The sequence below is a fragment of the Synchiropus splendidus genome, chromosome 19 (assembly GCF_027744825.2).
Source record: "Synchiropus splendidus isolate RoL2022-P1 chromosome 19, RoL_Sspl_1.0, whole genome shotgun sequence".
NCBI classification, from domain to species: domain Eukaryota; kingdom Metazoa; phylum Chordata; class Actinopteri; order Syngnathiformes; family Callionymidae; genus Synchiropus; species Synchiropus splendidus.
This window is the reverse complement of record NC_071352.1, coordinates 311,381-318,252: the sequence shown is the minus strand read 5'-3', so window position 1 is coordinate 318,252 and position 6,872 is coordinate 311,381.

The following is a 6,872-nucleotide window of genomic DNA, read 5'->3' as shown; positions in this document are numbered from 1 at the left end:
TAGAAAGACCCTTTCTGATATAGTGGGAGGAGAAAATTTCATGTTCTGAAGTCTCCCTGCAAAGTTATGGCAGTATGCAGAAAACGCGTTTTCAGCCCGAGATAAGGTCGATTCCGGAACGCCAAACATAAAAATGTTGATAACTCAGGAAAAACTCTACAGACAGCTAAGATTTGATGTGCAACTAATAGAAAGACCCTTTCTGCTGTAGTGGGAGGTGAAAATTTCATGTTCTGAACCTTCCCTTAGAATATATGGCACAATGCAGAAAATGCGTTTTCAGCCTGAGATAATGTGGGTTTCGGAACGCCAAACATAAAAATGTTGACAACTTTGGAAAAACACTTCAGACAGCATAGATTTGATGTGCAACTACGAGAAAGACCCTTTCTGCTATAGTGGAAGTTTAAAATTTCATGTTCTGAAGCTTCCTTGCAAAGTTATGGCACAATGCGGAAAAAAAGGTTTTCAGCCTGAGATAAAGTCGGTTCCGGAACGCCAAACATAAAAATGTTGATAACATTCGAAAAACACTTCAAACAGCTTAGATTTCTAGTGTAACTACTAGAAAGACCCTTTCTGCTACAGTGGGAGGTGAAAATTTCATGTACTGATGCTTCCCTGCAAAGTTATGGCACAATGCGTGAAACGCTTTTTCAGCCTGAGATAAGGTGGGTTCCGGAACGCCAAACATAAAAATGTTGATAACTTTGGAAAAACACTTCAGACAGCTTAGATTTGATGTGCAACTACTAGAAATACCCTTTCTGCTATAGTGGGCGGTGAAAATTTCATGTTCTGAAGCTTCCCTGCAAAGTTATGGCACAATGCAGAAAACGCGTTTTCAGACTGAGGATAAGGTGGGTTCTAGAACGCCAAACATAAAAACGTTGATAACTTTGGAAAAACAATTCAGGCAGCTTAGCTTTGATGTGCAACTACTAGAAGGACCCTTTCTGCTATAGTGGGAGGTGAAAATTTCATGTTCTGAAGCTTCCCTGCAATGTTATGGCACAATGCAGGAAACGCGTTTTCAGCCTGAGATAAGGTTGATTCCGGAACGCCAAACGTAAAAATGTTGATAACTTTGGAATAACACTTCAGACAGCTTAGATTTGATATGCAACTACTTGAAAGACCCTTTCTGCTATAGTGGGAGGTAAAAATTTCATGCTCGGAAGCTTCCATGCAAAGTTATGGCACAATGCAGACAACGCGTTTTCAGCCTGAGATAAGGTCGATTCCGGAACGCCAAACATAAAAATGTTGATAACTTTCGAAAAACACTTCAGACAGCTTAGATTTGATGTGCAACTACTGGAAAGACCCTTTCTGCTATAGTGTTAGGTCAAAATTTCATGTTCTGAAGCTTCCCTGGAAAGTTATGGGACAATGCAGAAAATAATTTTTCATCCTGAGATATGGTCGATTCTGTAACGCCAAACATTAAAATGTTGATAACTTTGGAAAAACACTTCAGACAGCTTAGATTTGATGTGCAACTACTAGAAAGACCCTATCCGCTTTAGTGGTAGGTTAACATTTCATGTTCTGAAGCTTCCCTGAAAAGTTATGGCACAATGCAGAAAACGCGTTTTCAACCTGAGATAAGGTTGTTTCTGGAACGCCAAACATAAAAATGGTGTTAACTTTGGAAAAACACTTCAAACAGCTTAGATTTGATGTGCAACTACTAGAAAGACCCTTTCTGCTATAGTGGGGGGTGAAAATTTGATGTTCTGAAGCTTCCCTGCAAAGTTATGGCACAATGCAGAAAACGCGTTTTCAGCCTGAGACAAGGTCAATTACGGAACGCCAAATATAAAAATATGATAACTTTGAAAAAACACTTCAAACAGCTTAGATTTGATGTGCAACTATTAGAAAATCCCTTTCTGCTATAGTGGGAGGTGAAAATTTCATGTTCTGAGGCTTCCCTGCAAAGTTATGGCACAATGCTGAAAACGCGTTTTCTGCCAGAGATAAGGTCGATTCCGGAAAGCCAAACATAAAAATGTTGATAACTTTGGAAAAACACTTCAGACAGCTTAGATTTGATGTGCAACTACTGAAAAAAGCCTTTCTGCTATAGTGGGAGTTGAAAATTTCATGTTCTGAAGCTTCCCTGCAAAGTTATGGCACAATGCAGAAAACGCGTTTTCAGCATGAGACAAGGTCAATTACGGAACGCCAAACATAAAAATGTTTAAAACTATCGAAAAACACTTCAGACAGCTTAGATTTGATGTGCAAGTAGGAGAAAAACCCTTTCTGCTTTAGTGGGAATTGAAAATTTCATGTTCTGAAGCTATCCTGCAAAGTTATGGCGCAATGCGTAAAACGCGTTTTCAGCCTGAGATAAGGTTGATTCCGGAACGCCAAACATAAAAATGTTGATAACTTCGGAAAAACACATCAGTCAGCTTAGATTTGACGTGCAACTACGAGAAAGACCCTTTCTGCTATAGTGGGATGTGAAAATGTAATGTTCTGAAGCTTTATGCAAAGTTATGGCACAATGCGTAAAACGCGTTTTCAGCCTGAGATAAGGTCGATTCCGGAACGCCAAACAGAAAAATGTTGATAACTTTGGAATAACACTTCAGACAGCTTAGATTTGATGTGCAACTACTAGAAAGACCCTTTCTACTATAGTGGGACGTGAAAATTTGATGTTCTGTAGCTTCCCAGCAAAGTTATGGCACCATACGCAAAAACGCGTTTACAGCCTGAGATAAGGTCGATTCCGGAACGCCAAACATAAAACTGTTGATAACTTTGGAAAAACATTTCAGACAGCTTAGTTTTGATCTGCAACTACTAGAAAGACCCTTTCTGCTATAGCGCAATTTTAAAATTTCATGTTCTGAAGCTTCCTTGTAAAGTTATGGCACAATGCAGAAAACGCGTTTTCAGCCTGAGATAAGGTCGATTCCGGAACGCCAAACATTAAAATGTGGATAACTTTGGAAAAACACTTCAGACAGCTTAGATTTGATGTACAACTACTAGAAAGGCCTTTTCTGCTATAGCGCAATTTTAAAATTTCATGTTCTGAAGCTTCCTTGCAAAGTTATGGCACAATGCAGAAAACGCGCTCACAGCCTGAGATAAGGTCGATTCCTGTACGCCAAACATAAAAAGGTTGATAACTTTGGAAAAACACTTCAGACTGCTTAGATTTGATGTGCAACTACTAGAAAGACCCTTTCTGCTATAGTGGGAGGTGAAAATTTCATGTTCTGAGGCTTCACTGCAAAGTTATGGCACAATGCTGAAAACGCGTTTTCAGCCAGAGATAAGGTGGGTTCCGGAACGCCAAACATAAAAATGTTGATAACTTTGGAAAAACACTTCAAACAGCTTAGATTTGATGTGCAACTATTAGAAAAACCCTTTCTGCTATAGTGGGAGGTGAAAATTTCATGTTCTGAGGCTTCCCTGCAAAGTTATGGCACAATGCAGAAAACGCGTTTTCAGCATGAGACAAGGTCAATTACGGAACGCCAAACATAAAAATATGATAACTTTGAAAAAACACTTCAGACAGCTTAGATTTGATGTGCAAGTAGGAGAAAAACCCTTTCTGCTTTAGTGGGAGTTGAAAATTTCATGTTCTGAAGCTTCCCTGCAAAGTTATGGCACAATGCAGAAAACACGTCTTCAGCCTGAGATAAGATAGATTCCGGAACGCCAAACATAAAAATGTTGATAACTTTCGAAAAACACTTCAGAGAACTTAGATTTGAAGAGCAACTACTAGAAAGACCCTTTCTGCTATAGTGGGATGTGAAAATCTCATGTTCCGAAGCTTCCCTGCAAAGTTATGGCACAATACAGAAAACGGGGTGTTCAGCCTGAGATGAGGTTGATTTCAGAACACCAAACATAAAAATGTTGATAACCTTTGAAAAACACTTCAGAGAACTTAGATTTGAAGAGCAACTACTGGAAAGACCCTTTCTGCTATAGTGGGAGGTGAAAATTTCATGTTCTGAAGCTTTCCTGCAAAGTTATGGCAAATTGCGTAAAACGCGTTTTCAGCCTGAGATAAGGTCGATTCCAGAACGCCAAACATAAAAACGTTGATAACTTTGGAAAAACACCTCAGACAGCTTAGATTTGATGTGCAATTACTAGAAAGACCCTTTCTGCTATAGTCGGAGGTGAAAATTTCATTTTCTGAAGCTTCCCTGCAAAGTTATGGCACAATGTTTAAAACGCGTTTTCAGCCAGAGATAAGGTCGATTCCGGAACGCCAAACATAAAAATGTTGATAACTTTGGAAAAACACTTCAGACAGCTTAGATTTGATATGCAACTACTAGAAAGACCCTTTCTGCTATGGTGGGAGGTGAAAATTTCATGTTCTGAAGCTTTCCAGCAAAGTTATGGCAAAATATGTAAAACGCGTTTTCAGGCTGAGATAAGGTCGATTCCGGAACGCCAAACATAAAAATGTTGATAACTTTGGAAAAACACTTCAGACAGCTTAGATTTGATGTGCAACTACTAGAAAGACCCTTTCTGCTACAGTGGGAGGTGAAAATTTCATGTTCTGAAGCTTCCCTGCAAAGTTTTGGCACAATGCAAAAAACGTGTTTTCAGCCTGAGATAAGGTGGGTTCCAGAACGCCAAACATAAAAATGTTGATAACTTCGGAAAAAAACTTCATACAGCTGAGATTTGATGTGCAACTACTAGAAAGACCCTTTCTGCTATAGTGGGAGGTCAAAATTTCATGTTCTGAAGCTTCCCTGGAAAGTTATGGGACAACGCAGAAAACAATTTTTCAACCTGACATAAGGTCGATTCCGGGACGCCAAACATAAAAATGTTGATAACTTTGGAAAAACATTTCAGACAGCTTAGATTTGATGTGCAACTACAAGAAAGACACTTTCTGCTATAGTGGGAGGTGAAAATTTCATGTTCTGAAAATTCCCTGCAAAGTTATGGCACAATGAAGAAAACGAGTATTCAGCCTGAGATAAGATCGATTCCGGAACGCCAAACATAAAAATGTTTATAACTTTGGAAAAACACTTCAGACAGCTTAGATTTGATGTGCAACTACTAGAAAGACCCTTTCTGCTATAGTGGGATTTGAAAATTTCATGTTCTGAAGCTTTCCTGCAAAGTTATGGCACAATGCGTAAAACGCGTTTTCAGCCTGAGATAAGGTTGATTCCGGAACGCCAAACATAAGAATGTTGATAACTTTGGAAAAACACTTCAGACAACTTAGATTTGATGTGCAACTACTTGAAATACCCTTTTTGCTATAGTGGGAGCTTAAAATGTCATGTTCTGAAGCTTCCCTGCAAAGTTATGGCACAATGCATAAAACGCGTTTTCAGCCTGAGATAAGGTCGATTCAAGAACGCCAAACATAAAAATGTTGATAACTTTGGAAAAACAATTTCGACAGCTTAGATTTGATGTGCAACTACTATAAAGACCCTTTCTGCTATAGTGGGAAGTTAAAATTTCATGTTCTGAAGCCTCCCTGCAAAGTTATGGCAGAATGCGTAAATCGTGTTTTCAGCCTGAGATAAGGTTGATTCCGGAACGGCAAACATAAAAGTGCTGATAACTTTGGAATAACACTTCAGAGAGCTTCGATTTGATGTACAACTACTAGAAAGACCCTTTCTGCTATAGTGGGATTTGAAAATTTCGTGTTCAGAAGCTTCCCTGCAAAGTTATGGCACAATGCAGAAAATGCGTTTTCAATAAGGTGCGATCCGGAACGCCAAACATAAAAATGTTGATAACTTTCGAAAAGCACTTCAGACAGCTTAGATTTGTTGTGCAACTACTAGAAAGACCCTTTCTGCTATAGTGGGAGGTGAAAATTTCATATTCTGCAGCTTTCCTGCAAAGTGATGACACCATGCAGAAAACGCGTTTTCAATAAGGTGCGATCCGGAACGCCAAACATAAAAATGTTGATAACTTTCGAAAAGCACTTCAGACAGCTTAGATTTGATGTGCAACTACTAGAAAGACCCTTTCTGCTATAGTGGGAGGTGAAAATTTCATGTTCTGTGGCTTTCCTGCAAAGTTATGGCAAATTGTGTAAAACGCATTTTCAGCCTGGGACAAGGTTGTTTCTGGAACGCCAAACATAAAAATGGTGATAACTTTGGAAAAACACTTCAAACAGCTTAGATTTGACGTGCAACTACTAGAAAGACCCTTTCTGATATAGTGGGAGGAGAAAATTTCATGTTCTGAAGTCTCCCTGCAAAGTTATGGCAGTATGCAGAAAACGCGTTTTCAGCCCGAGATAAGGTCGATTCCGGAACGCCAAACATAAAAATGTTGATAACTCAGGAAAAACTCTACAGACAGCTAAGATTTGATGTGCAACTAATAGAAAGACCCTTTCTGCTGTAGTGGGAGGTGAAAATTTCATGTTCTGAACCTTCCCTTAGAATATATGGCACAATGCAGAAAATGCGTTTTCAGCCTGAGATAATGTGGGTTTCGGAACGCCAAACATAAAAATGTTGACAACTTTGGAAAAACACTTCAGACAGCATAGATTTGATGTGCAACTACGAGAAAGACCCTTTCTGCTATAGTGGAAGTTTAAAATTTCATGTTCTGAAGCTTCCTTGCAAAGTTATGGCACAATGCGGAAAAAAAGGTTTTCAGCCTGAGATAAAGTCGGTTCCGGAACGCCAAACATAAAAATGTTGATAACATTCGAAAAACACTTCAAACAGCTTAGATTTCTAGTGTAACTACTAGAAAGACCCTTTCTGCTACAGTGGGAGGTGAAAATTTCATGTACTGATGCTTCCCTGCAAAGTTATGGCACAATGCGTGAAACGCTTTTTCAGCCTGAGATAAGGTGGGTTCCG